At 43.9% G+C, this 26,280-nt stretch overlaps 1 protein-coding gene across 3 annotated transcripts in view; it reads left to right on the top strand.

Annotated features, from left to right (window-relative positions):
- tspan9a (tetraspanin 9a) overlaps positions 1 to 26,280 on the top strand; it is a 279,052-nt gene that overhangs the window by 24,991 nt on the left and 227,781 nt on the right. For all 3 annotated transcript variants that reach the window (XM_021601788.3, XM_090231846.1, XM_090231839.1), the window contains exon 2: positions 8,647 to 8,711. The gene's annotated coding sequence lies outside the window, so the exon portion shown is untranslated. The remainder of the gene's footprint in view (positions 1 to 8,646; positions 8,712 to 26,280) is intronic.

Here is a 26,280-nt window from a genome sequence, read left to right as displayed (position 1 = left end):
AATCTCATGATTGATGTACTGTTATTGCACTATGGGAGCCAATATAGGATCCAAAGGTAATGAAGTTTCTATGAGGCTCAGTCATAATCCAGCTCTGTGGTTCATGCATAAGCTAGCTGGTGTTTGACACTTCCTGATTCACTGCCACATGGGTGATTGAACTAAGAATAGGCCTACTGAGTCTTACTCAAATCAACTGAGCTGACTTCACGCTTGTGTGAATTATAATACAGTACCTATTCTGAAATGGCAATTTAGAAATTGGGAATTAATCACAGCATGGCCACGGCCGAGAGACCCATGAGGCGGCGCCCAATTGGCCCAGCGTAGTCCGGGTTAGGGGAGGGTTTGGCTGGCCGGGATATCCTTGTCCCATTGCGCTCTAGAAACTCCTGTGGTGGGCCGGGTGCACGCTGACATGGTCGGTGTTTCCCCCGACACATTGGTGTGGCTGGCTTCTGGGTTAAGCGAGCAGCGTGTCAAGAAGCATTGCAGCTTGGCAGGGTCGTGTTTCAGAGGACGCATGGCTCTCGACCTTCACCTCTCCCGAGTCCATAGGGGAGTTGCAGCGATGGGACAAGACCGTAGCTCCCAGTTTGTATATCACGAAAATTGGAGAGAAAATGGGGAAATAAAAAGAGAAAGAAATCAGACATGAGGAAGTATAGTATCCAGAAACAAGAGGCTGAACGGACATGAGTTCCTTGGTTCTGAGATCTGTCAACGTAAAGAGGTATTTAATTGACTATGCCTATTGGCAACGTCCAACATCCTCACTTCTCCTCAGCTTCGAAAAGTGTCAATATAATTATATTTAAATGCACCTTGCCTAGGGGATTGGACCAATGTGAATCACAGACATAGGTTGGGTGCTTCAACAAAGTTGTATCTTTGCATGTGTGTTTCTCACACTACCTTGTCTTTGCTGATGCCATTGTGATTGACCCAGCAGCTAAACTGTGAACTCAACAGCCTTTCATTCTGTGGAGCCTAACTAAATCCATATGAAGTCCCTCTTCCCCCCTCCCTCCCTCCTCATATATACTCAGTGTAAATATTTTCAGAAGCTCTCTTATGCATGTCCAAGAACATCAGGAATCAAAATGATTTTTATTAGCAGCGATGAAAAAGCTTTGGCATTCAGCTCTGCCTGTTAGTTGCCAGTGTGCAGGGAAAGCAGCTGGAACTGGGTACTGCGGGCTGTGGGGAGAGATTATGTCAGTGTGTGTATGTGCGTGAGTGTGTAGCTGGGAAAATCTGTGCCTGTCAGGAGAGGGTCCCATCATTCACTCTCAGGACAAGACTATTGGACTGTTAGCACATTGCTGGTTCTGCTGCAGTGGAGGATAGGAGCTCTCAGAATATGCAAGAGGAACACTGATTAGGGCTGTGAGGGAAGATGGCAAGAGTAGCAGGTGCATCATACAGGCATTTTCATGTAAAAAGCACCATGAGCTCTAACGTGAAGTTTATAGGAGCACATCAAAAACCCATGAGCACCTTCTCTTTACATTCACTGTAACCAGCCCTCTCACCCACTGAGTACCGTCGGGTGTTTCCAAATATGAACCAAACATACAGTTGAAGTCGGAAGTTTACATACACCTTAGACAAATACATTTAAACTCAGTTTTTCACAATTCCTGACATTTAATCTTAGTAAAAATTCCCTGTCTTAGGTCAGTTAGGATCACCACTTTATTTTAAGAATGTGAAATGTCAGAATAATAGTAGAGATACAGTGCCTTGCGAAAGTATTTGGCCCCCTTGAACTTTGCGACCTTTTGCCACATTTCAGGCTTCAAACATAAAGATATAAAACTGTATTTTTTTGTGAAGAATCAACAACAAGTGGAACACAATCATGAAGTGGAACGACATTTATTGGATATGTCAAACTTTTTTAACAAATCAAAAACTGAAAAATTTGGCGTGCAAAATTATTCAGCCCCTTTACTTTCAGTGCAGCAAACTCTCTCCAGAAGTTCAGTGAGGATCTCTGAATGATCCATTGTTGACCTAAATGACTAATGATGATAAATACAATCCACCTGTGTGTAATCAAGTCTCCGTATAAATGCACCTGCACTGTGATAGTCTCAGAGGTCCGTTAAAAGCGCAGAGAGCATCATGAAGAACAAGGAACACACCAGGCAGGTCCGAGATACTGTTGTGAAGAAGTTTAAAGCCGGATTTGGATACAAAAAGATTTCCCAAGCTTTAAACATCCCAAGGAGCACTGTGCAAGCGATAATATTGAAATGGAAGGAGTATCAGACCACTGCAAATCTACCAAGACCTGGCCGTCCCTCTAAACTTTCAGCTCATACAAGGAGAAGACTGATCAGAGATGCAGCCAAGAGGCCCATGATCACTCTGGATGAACTGCAGAGATCTACAGCTGAGGTGGGAGACTCTGTCCATAGGACAACAATCAGTCGTATATTGCACAAATCTGGCCTTTATGGAAGAGTGGCAAGAAGAAAGCCATTTCTTAGAGATATCCATAAAAAGTGTTGTTTAAAGTTTGCCACAAGCCACCTAGGAGACACACCAAACATGTGGAAGAAGGTGCTCTGGTCAGATGAAACCAAAATTGAACTTTTTGGCAACAATGCAAAACGTTATGTTTGGCGTAAAAGCAACACAGCTCATCACCCTGAACACACCATCCCCACTGTCAAACATGGTGGTGGCAGCATCATGGTTTGGGCCTGCTTTTCTTCTGCAGGGACAGGGAAGATGGTTAAAATTGATGGGAAGATGGATGGAGCCAAATACAGGACCATTCTGGAAGAAACCCTGATGGAGTCTGCAAAAGACCTGAGACTGGGACGGAGATTTGTCTTCCAACAAGACAATGATCCAAAACATAAAGCAACATCTACAATGGAATGGTTCAAAAATAAACATATCCAGGTGTTGGAATGGCCAAGTCAAAGTCCAGACCTGAATCCAATCGAGAATCTGTGGAAAGAACTGAAAACTGCTGTTCACAAATGCTCTCCATCCAACCTCACTGAGCTCGAGCTGTTTTGCAAGGAGGAATGGGAAAAAATGTCAGTCTCTCGATTTGCAAAACTGATAGAGCCCCCAAGCGACTTACAGCTGTAATCGCAGCAAAAGGTGGCGCTACAAAGTATTAACTTAAGGGGGCTGAATAATTTTGCACGCCCAATTTTTCAGTTTTTGATTTGTTAAAAAAGTTTGAAATATCCAAAAAATGTCGTTCCACTTCATGATTGTGTCCCACTTGTTGTTGATTCTTCACAAATAAAATACAGTTTTATATCTTTATGTTTGAAGCCTGAAATGTGGCAAAAGGTCGCAAAGTTCAAGGGGGCAGAATACTTTCGCAAGGCACTGTAATTATTTATTTCAGCTTGTAGTTATTTAATCACATTCCCAGTGGGTCAGAAGTTTACATACACTCAATTAGTATTTGGTAGAATTGCCTTTAAATTGTTTAACTTGGGTCAAACGTTTCGGGTAGCCTTCCACAATAAGTTGGGTGAATTTTGGTCAACTCCTCCTGACAGAGCTGGTGTAACTGAGTCAGGTTTGTAGGCCTCATTGCTTGCACACGCTTTTTAAGTTCTGCCAACAAATTTTCTATAGGATTGAGGTCAGGGCTTTGTGATGGCCACTCCAATACCTTGACTTTGTTGTCCTTAAGCCATTTTGCCACAACTTTGGAAGTATGCTTGGGGTCATTGTGATAGCTCTGTCACAAATCGGTCTTCCAAATGGACAATGACCCCAAGCATACGTCCAAAGTTGTGGCAAAATGGCTTAAGGACAACAAAGTCAAGGTATTGGAGTGGCCATCAAAGCCCTAACCTCAATCCTATAGAACATTTGTTGGCAGAACTGAAAAAGCGTGTGCGAGCAAGGAGGCCTACAAACCTGACTCCGTTACACCAGCTCTGTCAGGAGGAATGGGACCAAATTCACCCAACGTATTGTGGGAAGCTTATGGATGGCTACCGGAAATGTTTGACCCAAGTTAAACAATTTAAAGGCAATGCTACGAAATATTAATTGGAGTGTATGTAAACTTCTGACCCACTGGGAATGTGATGAAAGCTGAAATAAATAACTCTTATTCTGACAATTCACATTCTTAAAATAAAGTGGTGATCCTAACTGACCAAATACAGGGAATTTTTACTTGGATTAAATGTCAGGAATTGTGAAACACTGAGTTGAAATGTATTTGGCTAAGGTGTATGTAAAACCTCCGACTTCAACGGTACGTAGCGTAGCACGTGGCAAACAAGCAAGGCAATAGCAGGCAATAATTTCATCACAAAGGCAACTGCACAAAAAGGTGCATAAACAATAAACATGTATTGGTTACCAGCTACACGTATCGAAGAAAAACAGATACATGACTAAATGGCTGCTTGGCTTGGCCAGAAGCACGTGACGGTCATTAGCGTCCAAAATCCCACACAAACAAAACAGAGGTGAGGAAGTTCTCTTAGTCCTCTTCTATGCAATAAAAGCTGTTTGTACTCACATTCAATGATGAATACTGGTTGTTGTGAGAGTTGTTGGTGTGCTCAACTACTCAACTCTGTCTGGGTGAAGGTATAAGGAATAAATACCTGGCCATATAAATATATTGAGTGCCCACCTGCCACAGGTGCACTCCGTCCTCACGTGACCATAGAGTTGAGTAGAGGGCACACCTGCCACGAATGCCCTCTGCCCAACTCCACGTCACCGATCAGGGAATTCTGTACAACAAATAATAGCAAAAGTGTGTTACTACAACTGTTTATTGGTGTAAATCCTTGGAAAGTGTCTGTTTAATTTGAACAGTTTATTTTTATGTATCTCGTTTCACTTGCATGGAAACTTTTTCCCATTTGAGTTATTTTGGTAATTTATGTTTTTATGTTTTGTAATGTGATAGATGAGATCATAGGCTTGTTAAACGTTTTGGTCAGAGAGGAAAACTTTCTTCCAGATGATTTAACTTGTGTCCCATTTTGTGATAAAATGGGCCCAATACTATCTGCACTGTTAATGCACAGATGGCCTAATTACGCAGTGTAAGCCGCGCATGTGTGTGTGTGTGTAACCTCGCCTGTGTGAGCACGCGGTTGAGTAAAAAGCTTAGACTGACTGCGTCTAGTGGAAGCCCTAGTGGAAGTGAAGTGTGAGAATGTGACCGACCAGCCAGTGGAATGCAGTGAGCTTCCACAGCGACAGACATGTCTGTTCAGCAGCTGCTTTGTTTCCTGGCCACCATTACTAGCCTAACTGGCCATACCCCACCAGTCAGAGACAGCACTCTGGACCTCTCAGCCTGATTAGTCTCCTACTATGCACATCTCGCTGTCCCCCCCCATCCTGTCCACACTGTCTGTGCTCCCTAGGTGGGCCCCTGGTCTGTCGCTCTCTGTTAAGTTATAGTCAGACCCATGGGATGACTGGACTGGACTATACGAAGACAGGGACATACTCTAGGTATTGTAAAGGCATTGTATGCAAAGTGTTGAAAAGGCTTTGATTTATTCTTTGATGGGTTTGAATGGATTCTTCTCCATTAAACACAGGTAGGTATGCGTTCCGCCTCTGACACGATCACAGCAATGGAAAAAGGCCTTGTAGTGATTTCATCATTGCAAGATATGCCCTGGGGATTGTCCAAAAGTGTCCGTTGCCATAAGCTCTGAGCGGGCCTCTCTGTTTTAAAGTGTTTGCCATCTGTAAGTCTCCAAATCCACTTTTATGTTACTTTTCTAGTGTATAATAGAGTGAATGATGACTGCAATTTCTTTAGTGCTTTATAGACCTCAGCATAAAAAACAGGCTCAAAGTTCAAATGGTTCACATGAGGGCCTATATTATAGTTGCCTGTAACAGAGCTTATGTTAGAGGCCTGGGCCCCACCATTATCAAAAACTGAACCAGCAGACATGAAATGCTTGTTAAAAACCCCAACAATATCGGCTTTGGGACGCTTGTTTGGGATGCTCTGGATCGAGTGGTACAACATTCCACAGGCCACAATCAACAGCCTGATCAACTATGTGAAGGAGATGTGTCGCGCCGCATGAGGCAAATGGTACCGACTGGTTTTCTGATCCACGCCCCTACCTTTTTTTTTTAAGGTATCTGTGACCAACAGATGCATATCTGTATTTCCAGTCGTGTAAAATCCATAGATTAGGGCCTAAGGAATTTATTTACATTTACTGATTTCCTGTAACTGTAACTCAGTAAAATCAGAGAAATTGTTGCATTTTGCGTTTATATTTATGTTCAGTGGATGTAACGTTTATCTTTTTAAATTCTGTTTTCCTGTTGGAACTTGGAGCCCATGAAGACTGACCCGGCTCCAGCATTCTCTGAATATAATTGCAACGTTAACAACTTGAGGCATCTCCCTCGCTGGACCACACTGCACCAAACACCACAGGAAGGGCCCTTACTCGCTGACAAAAAGATCCCCATCGCTAAGGCCCGCTCGCAGGCCTCTCCAGTGAAGAGAGAAAGGATGGGAGGCCCCACTTCCTCTCACTGTGGGTCTGATGGAGGTCAAACAAATGTAGGCCTGATTGCTGTGCCACTGAGGGGATGGCTCTCATTGGATTTACTGTATGGAATCATTGCAACTTCATTAGTCTCCCTTCCTGATTGTTTAATCTTAAACCCCTGAATGTTTTATGTAAAATATGAAGCACATTTGTTTCCTTTTACTAGGCCACAACTGGTGTTCATCCTTAGTGTGGAGGCTGTATGAATGTACAGATGGAGTAATTATCACAGGTTTTTGGTAAAGACTAGCTCAGTCTGCTAAATGAAGTCAGATGTAGTGTAAAAAGCTTTCAGAGTCGTTATTAATACATCCAAGTGTGCAGTGTTTAAGCGTTGTCATCTGTTGAATACTTTACGAAAGGGTGCAAAAGGTCAGAAAATTGAAAGAAAATGTCTCGAGGGGATTTGTTCCTTTTCTTTGTCGGCACACCTGATATTCTTTGAGTGTCGTGTAAGATCTCTTCTCCTTTGATAATCCTCGAGATCGAACATCAAAGATGGTATTCTCTCTCAAAGAAGTGAGTTTCTGTCTATATCCCCGAGCTCGTACATTGGCACCTTAGTTGGACAGTTTTTAAGTTAAGCTTTTGTACCATTTTCCAAGGATGATGAAAATACTAGCCAGGAGATTCTGGACATTGCTAAGGAACCAGCGAACCCGTTTAAAAACGGTTTGGAGGAAACAACTCCGGGGAGGTCGTAAATGAGCTAAAACTTCCAAAAAGTGAACTGTCCCTTTAAGGTTTCACAGGAGAACAGGAAAACAAAAGCATTGGAGTGTGAAGTCTGGTTTCCCGGAATGAAGGAAACACTTGGATCAGGGGGAGATTAATTTTAAGGAAGAAAGAAAAATACCAGTTGCCAGTTCATTGCCATTATGTTCCACAGGCTTATGGTTTGGGAGCCACAACAAAAACGAAAACTAATGACATGTTGACTTTACGTTTGGTTTTAAATAGAAAAAAAGAAGAAAAATTGCTCTATTAAAAATGCCCCGTCCTCAGTTATCGTTTCTCTTTATTCCCTCCTTCCCTCTCCTCTCCTGCGCCCTCCACTCACCAATGAGAACTGAGTGGGACCGGAGGACTGGGGCTGGAAACAGAGCACCCAGGCTGCAGCGTGAGCTGCGGTTGGGGGGGGGGGGGGGGGGCGGGCCCAGCAGCAGGCATGGGAATACGTAACAGCTTTTAGAGAAAAAGCCCACAAGAAAGAGAGAGAAAGCGAGACAGAGGCTGAGCAGCAGAATGGAGAAAGATGCCACTCAGACTCTGAACTGCAGGGCCAAATGCAACATGAGCTCACGGATTGGACTGGAGGTTCTCGGTCCGCTCAATGTCAACCTGCACTCTTCCCACTTAGACACTCACTGACTCATTCTAACCTCAGGTCTGACATATTTGGCACATAAGTATGTAGTCGTGCTATCGCAACATCTCTGCTCGATAGATTACTTATCAAGTCTAGAATAGCATCTTGAGTGTTGAAATAAACCCATAAGACATTTGGTCCGGTTGATCAAAGACCCAAAATAGACTGCGGTTGGCTGTGCTAACTACTATGACATGCACAGTAAATGTAGTGTCAGTTCTGACTCTTATCTTCTAGGACTAAATTCACTCCTAAAAAGGGATACGATGGCCGTCACACATGCATTGCTTCTTGCACTGCTTCCCACTGCAATATTTCCATGTGTTTGTGGTTGCACAATATGGTAATAATTACCATCACACACACACACACACACACACACACACACACGAGCAGTTGATGTTTACCTGGAGTTGTGTGTGTTTCAGGTGTATTACTGCTGTTTACTGGGGCCTCCCCAGTCCTTTCATGGCCCCTGAATGACATTCCCCACTCTCCTGCAATCTCTCTCATTCACAAAATACACAGCCTACCGTCACATTAGACTCCATTCTGGCTTCTACAAATAACTACTCACAAAAAAAAACGTATTCCGCTGTGTGCCTGTTCTTTACAGCAGCTGTCTCTGTATATGGTTTGTACTGTAAAATGCCCCCGTCCATGTTGTATTTTCATCAAAAGCGTCAGCTTGTAGTTCAGCCCGTTTTTCTCTCTTTTGTTTGACAGGCCATCCCATTACAACCAGGGGTCCCACTGCTTCGGTTCTGTTTGCCTCCACCACATCTAAGCCGGTAAGACATGACATCGCCTTGTATCCCTTTACACTCATACCAATATATACGGGTTGAAAATTGCAGATGTGTGCACTGATAAGTGCCTTTAATTGGAACACAGTGGCTGTACAGTAACACGCTATACATGACGTCAGAGCTCTGCCTCTGCGCGTCACAGCGCTGTGTGGGTTTTGACTGACAGCCGTTCTGAACTTGGGCACCTCGAGCAAAAATAATGTGCCTCCCGCTAATTTGATAACTTTTGCACATTTTTTGTTGTCTGAGGGAAATGCTATAAGTTAAGAGGACTGAGAAAGATGAGACGTTGAGGGTTATTATAAATCCCTCTTTGATGTCATACAAGCAAGCCGAACACCTGCGAGTCCAAGTGCATAGCATAAAACCGATGCCCTATACCGTGTCAACTTGTGTCAATTTATGACCACTGTTTGATGTACAGTTACAAGATGACATCATACCCTGGGTTGTTCTGAACAGAATGAGCCTGTGTTTGTCTATTGTGAAGAACATTCGCTGCGGCACACACACCTGAATGCAGTTATGGCTCCTTTCTATAGCAACACAGGTGCCCTGCCCACCTGAGGATCTGTCATTTTCAGCCATCTATTTCCTGTTTGAAGGGCCCAAAAATCCACTGGTCACTTAAATCACGCCAGATTGCTTTCATTTTACTCCTGCAACTCTTTCATGCTCTTGCTTGTGCCTGTTTTCTCCCATTAACGTTACGACCACAGAAATGTTTGTAAGGACCTGTCAAACACACACCGGTAATGGCTGAAATGGGCTCAGTGGAATACATCGTCTTTCTGTTGAATCTATAAAGAACACTTAACTCTATAAGAACACATTTAACACATCATCGACACTTCTCACAAGATAAGAAAATGTATTTATTTTGATGGGTTGCAATTTTTTGTGAAGTAATCATTTAATACAGTTGAAATATTTACGAATTAGATGACCTGAAATGAAAACAACTTTGGAAAATGAACACTTGGATTATAGTGATATGTCTGGCCTTGTACTCTTACAATCTCTACCCAGCACAGCCAGAACCAGAGTCTGGTTCCTCTATAGCTTTCTTCCTAGGTTCCTGCCTTTCTAGAGCGTTTGTCCTAGCCACCGTGCTTCTACATCTGCATTGCTTGCTGTTTGGGGGTTTTAGGCTGGGTTTCTGTATAGCACTTTGTGATATCTGATGTAAAAATGTCATAAATACATTTTATTTGATATTGCAAACAATATAAAGTATGTGTAGAGAGGTGTAATCGAGAGCCAAGCATGTTGATTTTTAATCCGAGGGTATCCTGCTATTGACACACTTGTTGAATTATACAACAGTAATTACTCAGACTGAGACAGAGCAGGTGAGTGCAGGTAGGCTGAGACAGAGCAGGTGAGTGCAGGCAGGCTGAGACAGAGCAGGTGAGTGCAGGCAGGCTGAGACAGAGCAGGTGAGTGCAGGCAGGCTGAGACAGAGCAGGTGAGTGCAGGCAGGCTGAGACAGAGCAGGTGAGTGCAGGCAGGCTGAGACAGAGCAGGTGAGTGCAGGCAGGCTGAGACAGAGCAGGTGAGTGCAGGCAGGCTGAGACAGAGCAGGTGAGTGCAGGCAGGCTGAGACAGAGCAGGTGAGTGCAGGCAGGCTGAGACAGAGCAGGTGAGTGCAGGCAGGCTGAGACAGAGCAGGTGAGTGCAGGCAGGCTGAGACAGAGCAGGTGAGTGCAGGCAGGCTGAGACAGAGCAGGTGAGTGCAGGCAGGCTGAGACAGAGCAGGTGAGTGCAGGCAGGCTGAGAGAGCAGGTGAGTGCAGGCAGGCTGAGACAGAGCAGGTGAGTGCAGGCAGGCTGAGACAGAGCAGGTGAGTGCAGGCAGGCTGAGACAGAGCAGGTGAGTGCAGGCAGGCTGAGACAGAGCAGGTGAGTGCAGGCAGGCTGAGACAGAGCAGGTGAGTGCAGGCAGGCTGAGACAGAGCAGGTGAGTGCAGGCAGGCTGAGACAGAGCAGGTGAGTGCAGGCAGGCTGAGACCGCAAGTTATTGATGGTTGCAGCCTTGTTTTACCCAGTCATGTTAATTCAGTCAAATATACCCCTTCTACAGTATTTCTTCAAATTAAACCGCTTTTCTTTATTTTAGCTTAAACACATTCCTGATTCCATTAGGAAAATGTACACTGCTCAAAAAAATAAAGGGAACACTTAAACAACACAATGTAACTCCAAGTCAATCACACTTCTGTGAAATCAAACTGTCCACTTAGAAAGCAACACTGAATGACAATAAATTTCACATGCTGTTGTGCAAATGGAATAGACAACAGGTGGAAATTATAGGCAATTATCAAGACACCCCCAATAAAGGAGTGGTTCTGCAGGTGGTGACCACAGACCACTTCTCAGTTCCTATGCTTCCTGGCTGATGTTTTGGTCACTTTTGAATGCTGGCGGTGCTTTCACTCTAGTGGTAGCATGAGACGGAGTCTACAACCCACACAAGTGGCTCAGGTAGTGCAGCTTATCCAGGATGGCACATCAATGCGAGCTGTGGCAAGAAGGTTTGCTGTGTCTGTCAGCGGTGTCCAGAGCATGGAGACGCTACCAGGAGACAGGCCAGTACATCAGGAGACGTGAAGGAGGCCGTAGGAGGGCAACAACCCAGCAGCAGGACGGCTACCTCCGCCTTTGTGCAAGGAGGAGCAGCACTGCCAGAGCCCTGCAAAATGACCTCCAGCAGGCCACAAATGTGCATGTGTCTGCTCAAACAGTCAGAAACAGACTCCATGAGGGTGGTATGAGGGCCCGACGTCCACAGATGGGGGTTGTGCTTACAGCCCAACACAGTGCAGGACATTTGGTATTTGCCAGAGAACACCAAGATTGGCAAATTCGCCACTGGCGCCCTGTGCTCTTCACAGATGAAAGCAGGTTCACACTGAGCACATGTGACAGACGTGACAGAGTCTGGAGACGCCATGGAGAATGTTCTGCTGCTTGCAACATCCTCCAGCATGACCGATTTGGTGGTGGGTCAGTCATGGTGTGGGGTGGCATTTCTTTGGGGCGGCCACACAGCCCTCCATGTGCTCGCCAGAGGTAGCCTGACTGCCATTAGGTACCCAGATGAGATCCTCAGACCCCTTGTGAGACCATATGCTGGTGCGGTTGGCCCTGGGTTCCTCCTAATGCAAGACAATGCTAGACCTCATGTGGCTGGAGTGTGTCAGCAGTTCCTGCAAGAGGAAGGCATTGATGCTATGGACTGGCCCGCCCGTTCCCCAGACCTGAATCCAATTGAGCACATCTGGGACATCATGTCTCGCTCCATCCACCAACACCATGTTGCACCACAGACTGTCCAGGAGTTGGTGGATGCTTTAGTCCAGGGCTGGGAGGAGATCCCTCAGGAGACCATCCGCCACCTCATCAGGAGCATGCCAAGGCGTTGTAGCGAGGTCATACAGGCACGTGGAGGCCACACACACTGAGCCTCATTTTGACTTGTTTTAAAGACATTACAAAGTTGGGTCAGCCTGTAGTGTGGTTTTCCACTAATTTTGAGTGTGACTCCAAATCCAGACCTCCATGGGTTGATAAATTTGATTTCCATTGATAATTGTGTGATTTTGTTGTCAGCACATTCAACTACGTAAAGAGGAGTATTTAATAAGAATATTTCATTCAGATCTAGGATGTGTTATTTTAGTGTTCCCTTTATTTTTTTGAGCAGTGTATATAAGTGCATTAAGAAAAATACATTTCACAATATATTTAATACCAGAATTCACACCAATCCCTGAACATTCATTATTTGTCAGTCAATATCTGATGGATTTAAACTGTTTGGAGTATATTCAACCATTGTCCAACTGTTGCGTTTATTTGAATCGTTTTAAAATATATAATGGCTGTTGCTACTTTCTACACACACCAAAATTACCTGTTTCTGATGCAAACCTGAACCAGATTGCGATTTATCATGGACTGTTTTTGGATTGTGTAAACAGTAATTGTGTGATGGCGGGGATGCAGGGTTGTGATCCAACCAAACTAACTACAAGTGTGCTTGTTCCTCAATGGCACAGCTAGGAGATAAAAAATAAGAACTTAGTTGAAGACTGATGCATTGAAATGACTTAGGAACTGTGTACGATTTGCAGGGGTTGTCATTTTTGTATGTTACTGAATGCATCTGGAGTATTTACAATTGCCGTCATCAATAAATGTAGCAAAAAGTACAGAATGTAAAATGCACATAAAAGCAAATGTAAAGTTTGGATTCAGTTGTGTGTCAGGTGAACTGCTGTGCCCTCACCTTTGGTCTGATCATTTTCCCATAATCTCCAAACTGTTCCCTTTCAATTGCTATGCCTTTATTTTTTTCTGTAAGAAACATTTCAATTTAGCCCGGTTACGTACATCTCTTGGGGGGGGGGGGGGGGGGGGGGCACAACACCCTGCTACATCTCAACTCCCTGTGGAGTGAAAAAGTATGTGATCGTAGGTGTAGGGAAGGACAGAGGCAGAGAAAAATGCCGTTCACAGGGAATGTTAATTGGCAAAAGGGTCTGGATGAAACCAAAGCAAAGAAAGTAAAATTTAAGGAGTCCCCTCTCCTACATTACCACTTCTTATCTAACCTTAAGCACCACCTGGCGCACTAACCAAAATACAGGGGGTGGTCCGCCCAGGTCTTCCCTAGTGTACATAGACAGATTACATACTACACTTTAGTATGCCCGCAGACCTCTTGCCTAAACACTCCCAAGGTGCATTCCCCTTCCCCCCTGAGAACAAATGAAACAGAATAATAACTAATACTTAATTAACAATTTCAATAACCAAAAACAAGTCCTATTAGCAAACACATACCTCAGAAGGAGCAGCTACAAAATAATATCCACAAAACCTTTACTGACCGCCACAAAAATCAACACATAACATAAAAAAAAGGTCCTTTCTGACAAAGGAACACTGGCTTTTATCAAGCTGCAGTATAAGTTGGTAATTGAAGAGACAGCTGTTTCCCCTGACGAGAGGGAGGGGTCAGAGAGCCAATCAGCGAGGGGGCAGACCAATCAGCTACTTTAGGATTCCAGGAAGCCATTTCCTAAAATACACACACATACAAATCCACAACAACACAGAAACTGGGGAACGTAACAAGCCCTGTCCATATAGGCCAATTCCCACAAGTGTAAATTACTTTCTTTCTTCCAGTCTTGTGATAGCCTATTTATGTGTACCCTCATAATTGTGAAGCATTTGTTATTGTGTACCCCATCAAACTTGAATAATTGTGAAGAATTTGTTAGTTGTATAAGTTTTTCAAAGGATTTCAGTATCTAGGCCATGGCGGCAGATAACCTTGTGGTTAGAGCGTTGGACTAGTAACCGAAAGGTTGCTGGATAGAATCCCTACGCTGACAAGATAAAAATCTGTCTTTCTGCCCCTGAGCAATGCAGTTCCTGGATGTCGATTATGGCAGCACCTCTCTGATTGAGGGGTTGGGTTAAATGCAGAAGACACATTTCAGTTGTACAACACCCCCCTTTCTTTGAAAAAGAATGAAGACATGAATCAAATTATCTACCAAACATAGTTTCATGACTTTGTTTTCAAATTACCACTGGGCTTCCCCAAATACGGAAACCATGAAATCCCACTTGGTGAAAACAGGTTTAATCAACGTTGTTTTCACATCATTTCAACCCCCCCCCCCCCTCCCCCTAAATCCAATGACATGGTGAATTTTTGGGTTGATTTCACGTTAAGTTCACGTTATCTAAACAACTTCATGTTGAACTGACGTCTGTGGCCAATGGGATCAGATGTATTGTTTTTTAATCTGGTTAGGTTTAGGGATCCTCCTGTGTTTCATGATTCATTATGTCGTTATGTGGTGGAAAATACCTTCCTGATTTGATTCCCCTACTGCTTTAGGACATTTTATACCCTCTCTATTAGGAGGGAAAACCCTTTTGGGTATTTTGGGTAGTCTACACACAAAGGCTCTTAATGGGCCTACCAGGAAGTACACTCCTGGGGCTAAATTAGAGGCTACCCAGAGAGGGTGGCTTGCTGCTGGAACAGGGCCTGCTTCTTTTCTGGCAGTCTCCAAGGCCCTGGGATCAGTGGCAACAGGAAAGACCCCCCCTACTCCTATAGTCGTCTGTGAGTTTTCCCAATTTGCCCAGCATCACAAGACCAAGGCCTAAACCCCAGGCAACTGTGTGCACCAGGAAAGTGTTCTGTTCTGTTCCAGCCCCGGCCCTGTCTCAGTGGTGTAGTAATTAATACTGCCCCCAGAGGACAGTAGGCACATATGGAAGCCCCGGCCCTGTCTCAGTATTGTAGTAATTAATACTGCCCCCAGAGGACAGTAGGCACACATGGAAGCACACTAGGAAGCCCCGGCCCTGTCTCAGTAGTGTAGTAATTAATACTGCCCCCAGAGGACAGTAGGCACACATGGAAGCACACTAGGAAGCCCCGGCCCTGTCTCAGTGGTGTAGTAATTAATACTGCCCCCAGAGGACAGTAGGCACACATGGAAGCACACTAGGAAGCCCCGGCCCTGTCTCAGTGGTGTAGTAATTAATACTGCCCCCAGAGGACAGTAGACACACATGGAAGCACACTAGGAAGCCCCGGCCCTGTCTCAGTGGTGTAGTAATTAATACTGCCCCCAGAGGACAGTAGACACACATGGAAGCACACTAGGAAGCCCCGGCCCTATCTCAGTAGTGTAGTAATTAATACTGCCCCCAGAGAACAGTAGACACACATGGAAGCACACTAGGAAGCCCCGGTCCTGTCTCAGTAGTGTAGTAATTAATACTGCCCCCAGAGGACAGTAGGCACACATGGAAGCACACTAAGAAGCCGGCCCTGTCTCAGTAGTGTAGTAATTAATACTGCCCCCAAAGGACAGTAGGCACACATGGAAGCACACTAGGAAGCCCCGGTCCTGTCTCAGTAGTGTAGTAATTAATACTGCCCCAAGAGAACAGTAGACACACATGGAAGCACACTAGGAAGCCCCGGCCCTGTCTCTGTAGTGTAGTAATTAATACTGCCCCCAGGGGACAGTAGACACACATGGAAGCACACTAGGAAGCCCTGGTCCTGTCTCAGTAGTGTAGTAATTAATACTGCCCCCAGAGGACAGTAGACACACATGGAAGCACACTAGGAAGCCCCCATAAGAGGACGTTCATAAAGGTTACATGTAATAAGTTACATTTGGGAATCTTTGAAGTCTCAAGCATCAAGGCTTCCTCTCCAGTTTTAATTCATGTCAGATCTAAACCAGAATTAGCCTCTTTGACATTAATAAGAGAGAACTTGAGGTTCAGGAGCTCCAATTAAAACTAGGTACACCAGGTGCTAGGACAAACTGCGAAACCAGGGTGCAGAGCAGAAGAATAATTACATCTGCATCTTGCTGACCAAGAGCGAAGTGTCCCGTCAGCAATTACCAACAATAAGTCCCTCCAGCTCACACAAACTTTGGCCCAGAGAAGCACAGTGTTTTCATTAACTGAGCTGTGAACCCACGCTTGGTATGCCGGTCAGGCTGGCTGGCCTGAGAGTGTGTGTGTACTGCCCAGTGCCCAGTATAGTAGTGACCTCTGGCAGGTAGTTTCCATGCTGCAGTGTTCCCTATTGGGAACTCAGTAGCGTAGCAACATCTGCTACTTGCGTTAGCCCAGTGAAAAGGGGGTCACCCAGGGAAATATCTATTACCTGGGGGGAAATTGGGGAGGGAAAAGCAAATAAAAGCCTAGAGTTGTCACCATAAATCCCCACAAGGAGGTAGAGCTGTGCTTGCTGCCTTTTGACTGAGCCCCTTTTTTCAAACTTTTTTAATTTATCCTGCTCTGCCCACCTCCACTCCTTCCACTCTTGAGGTGTTTGAGGAAGACATTTAATGGACTTATCTAACATCTTTCAATTCTATTCTGCTCTGCTACTTGAGCCCGTATTAAAATTATTTGATTTAACAAGCACGTGAAATTCACTGTAGCTACTATAGCATATCGCTGTCATAGATGCAGGTAACACTATGGTTGCGGTGTCAGCAATTGCTGTCAAGAGGTAACCAACTGTGACTTGTTCATATCTTTGGGTGTTTCTGTGGTATGTGTGTGGGTGCGTAATATGCATGTGATGTTTTGTATGTTGGGTATAGCCTGAAGTCGGACTTTTGTTGGAAAAACACTTTCTAAATGCTCAGACACAGGATTGATAAACTTTTGCCTGCCGACAGTACTTAGCACCTCTGAACGCAGTGTCGGCAGTCAATCTCTTTTGTGTTCACACATTAAACGCCTTGTTAAAATACTCCAAACCAGAAGGGGGCAGTAGTGTTGTTTGGCAATGCATATCCGTGCGTATTGCTTATGGTCTACCTTCCAAACTAGCTGTGCTAATGTTGCTATTTTGTAGAACGCCCTTGTTGATACTAGCCAGATGACCACAGGTAGATAACTACATAGCAAGATGACGAAGAAAAAATTTAATTCAATCTCCATAATCCCATACTGCCAGTGCCAGCCCATAGCCAAATGTTTAGTTAGCTAACATTAGCATATTTGCTAGCTAGCAAAACATAGCTAGCTAAGGACACTGCGCTCGGCAGCTAATTAAGGCATCGGTTTCATGGAAACTAGCTAATCTGTTGTGATTTAATTATAATGTCAATACTAGCTAGCGTGGAGGAAGCATATAGTGTTGTGGGCATTGACAGTGAGATTCTCGGTGTGTTTCATTTTCAAGGTTATGATCTTAGTCTAACGGTTATTTTCACACAGCACATCCCGTTGTTGAATTGTTATTGTCACTCTAGACACCTTCTTGTCTCTCAAGTCTTTGTATGCCCAATGCCGTCTCTGTCCTGAAACAACCCTTTGCACTGCACATGTTACAGCAGCTACACATTCTGTGATACATATTCTGTTGTAAATGCTGAGAGAGCTAGCGAGAATAAGAGCGCAGGTGAAGGGAGGGTGTAGGAAGACGTAGTTGTGTGTCTGCATCAGCATGGGCACAGTGCACATTAAAGTCAAACTGAGTAGGGTGTCCTATTTCACAGGCTCAGTTATGTGTTTTGTGTTATAACATCAAGACCTTTCTTCACAGCATGTGCTGCAACACAAGGCCTTTCTGTGTGATGTGGTGGCTGGGATAGAACAGAACAGAGCACAGTGTGAGGGTCAACAGGTTCAGGAATTATGTTGACCAAAATGTAATGCTCAAATGGGTTTTTGACATGAAATTAGAAGACAGGAAGTTCTTGTGTTCTTACTATGTTAAACTTACTGTGTCTAATCAATGTGCATACTGTGTATTCAAGCAGACATCCCTATTGGTATTATACTGGTATTGGTATTATATTATATTGGTATTATACTGCCAAATACTGTATTGACCTCCCATTTGTAAAGCATGCATTAGAAATACATTTAGAATGTGCCCTTGAAGTTACAGTACCTTCAGAAAGTATTCACACCCCTTGCTTTTTCCAAATTTTGTTGTTACAGCTTGAATTTAAAATAGATTAAATGGAGATTTTGTGCCACTGGCCTACACACAATACCCCATAATGTCAAAGTGGAATTATGCTTTTAGTTTTTTTTTAAACAAATTCATTAAAAATACAAATCTGAAATGTCTTGAGTCAATAACTATTCAACCCCGTTGTTATGTCAAGCCTCAATAAGTTCAGGAGTAAACATTTGCTTAACAAGTCACATAATAAGTTGCATGTACTCACTCTGTGTGCAATAATAGTGTTTAACATGATTTTTGAATGACCACCTCATCTCTGTACCCCACATATACAATTATTTGTCAGGTCCCTCAGTCAAGCAGTGAATTTCAAATACAGATTAAACGACAAAGACCAGGGAGTTTTTCCAATGCCTCGCAAAGAAGGGCAACTATTGGTAGATGGGTATAAATAAATAAAAATCGGACAATGAATATCCCTTTGAGCATAGTGAAGTTATTAATTACAAATTGGTGTACCAATTTCATTTTCAATAAACGTGCAAAGAATTCTAAAAACATGTTTTTCACTTTGTGCATCACAAAACGTCAGTTTGGGTTCTGCCTGTGCAAGAGTTGAACTATTGTCGACCCTCTGACGTTTGAGCAAATTGCTCATACTTCTTAAGCCGATCTTGTACTAGACCGTCCTCAAAATACCAATGTAATTGGTGGTATGCCCCTCAGTCTCTGTAGTTATCCTGTTATTGGCTGGTGAACTTAATCCAGTAGGTTCATTATTATTAGTGGTTGCAACAGGAGATACAAAGCCTAAAGAGAATTTTATGTCAAAACTTTGAAATGTGTTGTTTGCTGGGTGTTGTGTTATTTATTGTTTACACATTCTTTTGACGAGGATCCAGCACTCTTTAGTAAAAATAAGAAGTGGTTATGTTATTGGCCATTATAAATAGTTTTATCCATCTACACACCACTGTGTATTTGACTGAAAGATGTGAAATTGAGGTTGAAATTGAAATGTGACATTTTGTTGCCCCTAATTTAGAACTGCAATGTGAAGAAGATGAATACACCTTCTTTGGGCTTTTCTTTTATTAGACCCCTGCATCGCTAGTTGGAGGACAATGGAACTTCAAAACTAGGCCAGTCACTACACGTTTATATTCCATCCCATCACTGGCACACTGCCAAAAGCTCACGATAGGGGAAATCTGATATGAGCTTTAATTTAGTATCTTCATGCATGACAGGCCAGATCGGCAAATAGAAGGGACACAGTTGAGCAGGTATTCATCTCTGCTACTTTTCCTTACTAATTTTGGTTTTATCAAGAGGGCTGATTGTGTTGCCTCTCCTCTGCGGTGCTCGTCTGTTTGCACTTGAAGAGAAGGACAAACCTTTAGAGTGTCTTTTGAGTGAGTGAAGATTAGTGGGACTTCTTCTTTCATTTAATAAATTTACAGGGTACAAATGACTCCCTAAGGGTCTATGTTATAGTCTGTGTTATATGCAGTCACACATACTCTGTTATGTTCAGTTCAACATATTTTAATCACACATGCTATTTTTAAACGAATATCTGATTTCAAACTGTGTGTTATTATTTTCACACTGTTGCCTCACTGGAGCCCACTGTGCACCCCACACCAACTCATTCTCGTTACCGCTCCATTCTCTTATTCTCACTCCATGTGAATCGTCAGACCCTTGGCCCTAATTCTCTTTGCCCTGGTTGTTGTGTTTGTTTAAAGTCTGGATTGTGTTTGGTCTCCTGTGAGCAGTGGAATAGCAATAGAGGCATGCGAGTCAGTCAGGGATGAGTGAGTCGGGTTAGCGGGCAGTGAGGAGTTAGCAATAGAGACTCATAACGAGGCCTCTGCCCTAACCGCTACTCCCCTCTCTCCCGTCTCTGTATCCCCTCTCTCCACTCTATCTCTCATTATCACCTTGGCTGTGTACATTTTCCCATTAGCCCTGTAAATATGAGGGAGTTGTCTTGTGTGGTGTCGTTGCCGGCTTGGCTGAAGGCATATTCACACAGCTTGATTGTGCCAAGCCTGCTGCTGGTGGTGGGGCTGACATGGGCTACTAACAGTTCACTCTTATCTCCCATCAGGCCTGCTGAGACAAGGGTCCACAGTTACACAGTCTACACTAGTAACCATCCAGAAATCGCACAGCAGGGGTGCTGATCAAGGATCAGTTTTGCCATTTAGATCTTAATTACAGTGCATTCGGAAAGTATTCAGACCCCTTCCCCTTCCCCTTTTCCACATTTTGTTATGTTACAGCCTTATTCAGGTTTTTAGACATTTTTGCAAATGTTTAAAACATTTAAAACAGACATACCTTATTTATACAAGTATTCAGACTCTTTGCTATGAGACTGGAAATTGAGCTCAGGTGCATCCTGTTTCCATTGATCATCCTTGAGATGTTTCTACAACTTGATTGAGTTTACCTGTGGTAAATTCAATTGATTGGACATGATTTGGAAAGGCACACACCTGTCTATATAAGGTCCCACAGTTGACAGTGCATGTCAGAGCAAAAACCAAGCCATGAGGTCGAAGGAATTGTCCGTAGAGCTCTGAGACAGAATCGTGTCGAGGCACAGATCTGGGGAAGGGTATAAAAAAATGTCTGCAGTATTGAAGGTCCCAAAGAACACAATGGCCTCCATAATTCTTAAATGGAAGAATTTTGGAACCACCAAGACTCTTCCTAGAGCTGGCCGCTTGGCCAAACTGAGCAATCGTGGGAGGAGGGCATTGGTCAGAGAAGTGACCAAGAACCCGATGGTCACTCTGACAGAGCTCCAGAGTCCCTCTGTGGAAAATCTTACGGAAGGACAACCATCTCTGCAGCACTCCAGCAATAAGGCCTTTATGGTAGAGTGGCCAGACGGAAGCCACTCCTCAGTAAAAGGCACATGACAGCCCACTTGGTGTTTGCCAAAAGGCACCTTAAGGACTCTCAGACCATGAGAAACAAGATTATCTGGTTTGATGAAACCAAAATTGAACTGTTTGGCCTCACATCTGGAGGAAACCTGGTGGTGGCAGCATCATGCTGTGGGGATGTTTTTCAGCTGCAGGGACTGGGAGACTAGTCAGGATTGAGGGAAAGATGAACGGAGCAAAGAACAGATATAACCTTGATGAAAACTTGCTCCAGAGCGTTCAGGACCTCAGACTGGGGCGAAGGTTCACCTTCCAACAGTACAATGACCCTAAGTACACAGCAAAGACAAAACAGGAGTGGCTTCGGGACAAGTACCTGAATGTTCTTGAATGGCCCTGCCAGAACCTAGACTTGAACCCAATCGAACATCTCTGGAGAGACCTGAAAATAGCTGTGCAGCGACGCTCTCCATCCAACCTGACAGAGCTTGAGCGAATGGGAGGAACGCCCCCAAATACAGGTGTGCCAAGCTTGTAGCGTCATACCCAAGAAGACTTGAGGCTGTAATTGCTGCCAAAGGTGCTTGAACAGTACTGAGTAAAGGGTCTGAATACTTATATAAATGTGATATTTCAGATTTGTTGTTATTTATACATTTTCAAAAATGTTTAAAAAATATGTTTTTGCTTTGTCATTATGGGGTATTGTGTGTTGATTGATGAGGAAAGAAACATTGAAATACATTTAACGTAACAAAATGTGGGATGCTGGCCTTCTAGGCAAAGTTGCAAAGAAAAAAGCCATATCTCAGACTGGCCAATAAAAATAAAAGATTAAGATGGGCAAAAGAGCACAGACACTGGACAGAGGAACTCTGCCTAGAAGATCCATTGAGACTGGTGTTTTGAAGCTAATGAAGCTGCCAGTTGTGGACTTGTGAGGCGTCTGTTTCTCAAACTAGACAATCTAATGTACTTGTCCTCTTGCTCAGTTGTGCATCGGGGCCTCCCACTCCTCTTTCTATTCTGGTTAGGGCCAGTTTCCGCTGTTCTGCGAAGGGAGTAGTACACAGCGTTGTACAAGATCTTCAGTTTCTTGGCAATTTCTCACATGGAATAGCCTTAATTTCTCAGAACAAGAATAGACTGACGAGTTTCAGAAGAAATTTCTTTGTTTCTGGACATTTTGAGCCTGTAATCAGACCCACAATGCTGATGCTCTAGATACTCAACTAGTCTAAAGAAGGCCAGTTGTATATAGCTAGTCAGTTAAGAACAAATTCCTATTTTCAATGACAGCCTAGGAACAGTGGGTTAACTGCCTTGTTCAGTGCGGTTACTAGTCCAACGCGCTAACCACTAGGCTACCTGCCATCCCAATTATTTCTTCTTTAATCAGAACAATAGTTTTCAGCTGTGCTAACATAATTGCAAAAGGTTTTTTTAGTGATCAATTATTAGCCTTTTAAAATTATAAACTTGGATTAGCTAACACAATGTGCCATTGGAACACAGGAGTGATGGTTGCTGATAATGGGCCTCCATATGCCTATGTAGATATTCCATTAAAAATAGTAATTTACAACCATAACAATGTCTACACTGTATTTCTGATCAATTTGATGTTATTTTAGTGGGCAAACAATTAGCTTTTCTTTTACAGGCATACAGATAATTATATGTGTGTGGTACAGAGATGAGGTAGTCATTCAAAAATCATGTTAAACAGTATATTATTACAAACAGAGTGAGTCCACTCTATGTCCAAAAAAGCAGTGGATGTAACCCCGAACACATACATGACACTGAACAAAGTGCTCTCCAGCTCAGGATCAAAGGCCATGATGATGATGATGAATGGCGCATATTACACTTGGCTGGTAGGTAACAGGACCCACCTAGATTGGGATGGTTTTTATTGTAGATGAGTGGATGGAGAGTGTGTGGAGCATCAGAGCAATGTGGTGTGGTCTGTAGAAGAGCTTAGGGGACTATCTAAAGAAGGTTATTTAACAAGGAGGTATTTGTTTTGATGGGCTGAGGCAAGGTTCAGATTGTGTGCTGGAACATTACTGGTGATGTTTCTGAACCACTACTCCGAGGTAAACGACCCCCCCCACTACATGGACCGTTTCTACCCCAGAGTAGATGGCTGCAACATATCTATTTTCATTATCGAATATGCAATCGACCAGTCTGTGACTCTTGTGGTAGTGAACATGTTGGATACGGTTGGAGAAGTCAAAGGAAGCGCAATCTCTGATTGTGTTTCCTCGCAATGAGCGCCATCTGGTGAAAGTGACGTAGAACTACATAGGAGTTTATGTCTCCTCCTCTAGGGAAACCCATCCGTTGCTTTTTTGTGTGTTGCCATGGTTTCACCTGTTACTTATAACATAATAACAATAATACATGCTTTTTTATCAGACACTTTCATCCAACGCGAATTACAGTCATGTGTGCATGCATTTTCCATATGGGTGGCCCTGGGGAACAAACCCACAAAACGGTCGTTACAAGCGCCACGCTCTAGTAACTGAGCCACATAAGTCCTATGTGTGGCTGTATTTCAATTCAATTCCATTGAAATGTTTTTATTACACTGTCAACAATACTACAGTGTTTGTTTGAGAGATGAGACTGCTGTTAAATCGAGCTGTTCAATCATTGCAAAACAAAGTGCATTGAAGAAAACAATCTGAATGTACTGCGGATGTTATCACTCAGCCGGTATAGATCACACTTTTTCAGATCAGATCCAGGGCCAGTGGATAATTGGATATCTGGGAGGCTGAGACAGAACATCAGAGATGCTGTCTGCTGAAGCAAAGCGCTCCTCTGGGCCATTCAATCATATCCTACTAAGAGCCACTGGACCTACCTCCATGACTCAAAATCAATGTTCTGAGGACAAAATGATCACTCATTTGTACTGTATGCAGTATGAATGATACTCCCGACTGTACCACTAGAGGGTAGTAGTGTAGTCTCGGTGGCAGAGTCAGTGAAGACGTCATATTGGATTGGGTGGTTTGCAGCAGCACTTGCCTTATGTCTAGGGTGTAGTTGATGGCTTTGGATGTAGTCAAATTGAACTATATCACTTCTGTGATCACATTTGAACAAGAAAGCTGTCAAAGTTAAATATGCAATTTGCATAAGCAAACTTCAGAACCCTGTTCAATTGGAATAACGTATGACTCTGCAGTACTGACTGACTGGCAGAGAGGCCATGAAGGCCCTGACTGCAGATTGATTGGCGTCTTTAAGTGACTCAGCCACTCTATTTCAGGGTTCCCAATCAACCGTCTCATGTGATGTGTGAGGCCAGAAGATCTACTGGTGATTTCCATCATAGATCAGCATTACTTGCGCCAGTCAGTCAGTCAGTCAGTCAGGGGCAATCAAACCATGATGAGATCTGATCTGCCAGTGGCATTCCGTGAACCCCTGCCCTGCCCAAATCAGGAGAAGTGAGCCATCCACCATCCCATAGCTCTCTCTCTCTGTGCTCCGTATCGATCCCAGTTTGGGCTGAGTTCATTCTGTCCTCGATGCCCTGTCATTAATCTCCGTCCCCTCCCTGGTTCGTCCCCCGCTGACCCCCTGTCTCAGTCCGGAGGGGCCAGCTGGGTGGGATGGCGTTAGCTGGAGTGAATGCAGGCAGGCGCAGGCAGCCGGCGAGGCTTGTGACCGACCCAACAGGCTTTCACATAACTAGCAGTGTATATGCCGGGGCGCGAGGGGGGTAACAGAATCCCAACGTGATGTGCTGGGCCGCTTAGAGGGGTAAATATAGCAGCACGGAGAGCAGCAACGTTACTGCAGGGCTGGAGCTGAGGCCCACGCTGCCTCTCTGTCTGACCGTCCCTCTCTCACTGCCCCTCGCCCTTCTGGAAGAGCTCAGAAGGATAGAGAGAGCACTGCTACGATCACAATATGAATCTCCCAGCTTGCCCCATTATAAATACATTGCAGTAGGGTTACTGGCCAAATGGCAGGATGTATCAAGTTGCGCATCATGAGGCATGGAGCATCTGTTGGCACGTCTTTTCTCTGCACACAATGCACTTATTCCATTTCAAGTACAATACCATTTCCCCATGAATAAAAGTGCTGTGGTAGAATGTATTTTCCACATTTCATCTAGTTGGGGGGGGTTCCCAGTAAGGCTGTATAGTATATAGTGTGACTAAACAGACCATATATAACCGTCCTGGGGACTGACTGACCTGCCCTTGGGAGAGTAAATCTCTCCACTCTGAGTGGGGCTTGAACTGCAGCCACCCTGCATCTCGCCCTGCAGTGCGTCAGTGGGCTATACTAGTCCAGTATCAGAACAAAGGCCATGACTGCAGATTGATTGGGGCTCTTTAAGTCCAAACCATGATGATGATGCAAATGTTTATTATTACCACGCGCTGGTATGATTACCCTTCCTTTTATGGGGCCGTTAAATGTGTTGATAAGTGATCGTCTTACATCAGGGTGTCATATAATAGGCCTCATGCTTTCCCATGTGCCATTTTGTTGTGGTTAAGAAAGCTAGTTTGCCCTCTGATATTGTCTGGCAGAAAGACAAAATAAAGTGTTTTGCCTAGGTGTTGTTTTGGGAAATAGACCCAGGAGTGTCCAGGTGTGACATGTCACTATAGTTACCTCTGTCTCATTATCAGACGTGTTGAAGGGACTTTATGGGCTCTGCATTCAGCCTGGCTTGGTAAACAGCAGTCTCCTCTATGGTGACTGCATCTTCAAAGTGCCACTCTGTGGTAACGCTAACCTTTGTTATCTGCTTTTACACCAATCAAGTGAATAGAAAACGATAGCAGTTTGCTTTGTAGATCAACGCAATGTCGTCGTAGCCCCAGGTTGTTGTTTTTTTTAAATGTTCATATCTTTCCCAATATGTCCCTCATACCATCATGGCCGCTTAATCATCCCCAGCTCCCTATTGGCTCAGTCATCCCCCCTGTAACTATTTCCCAGGTCGTGGCTGTAAATGAGAATGTGTTCTCAGTCAACTTACCTGGTACAATAAGGGTTCCATTTTGATATGATAGACCTATTACAACTGATCAGTTGTTGGGGTGTAATTGTTATATCTCACCTTTATTCGTTCTTTATTACTGGGAGTTTTTGTATAAATCGTCTAT

This window comes from Oncorhynchus mykiss, chromosome 1 (genome assembly GCF_057628025.1).
Source record: "Oncorhynchus mykiss isolate SJ-2025 chromosome 1, ASM5762802v1, whole genome shotgun sequence".
NCBI lineage: Eukaryota > Metazoa > Chordata > Actinopteri > Salmoniformes > Salmonidae > Oncorhynchus > Oncorhynchus mykiss.
Note: the sequence above shows the minus strand (reverse complement) of the source record. Positions and strands in the feature narration are given on the sequence as shown.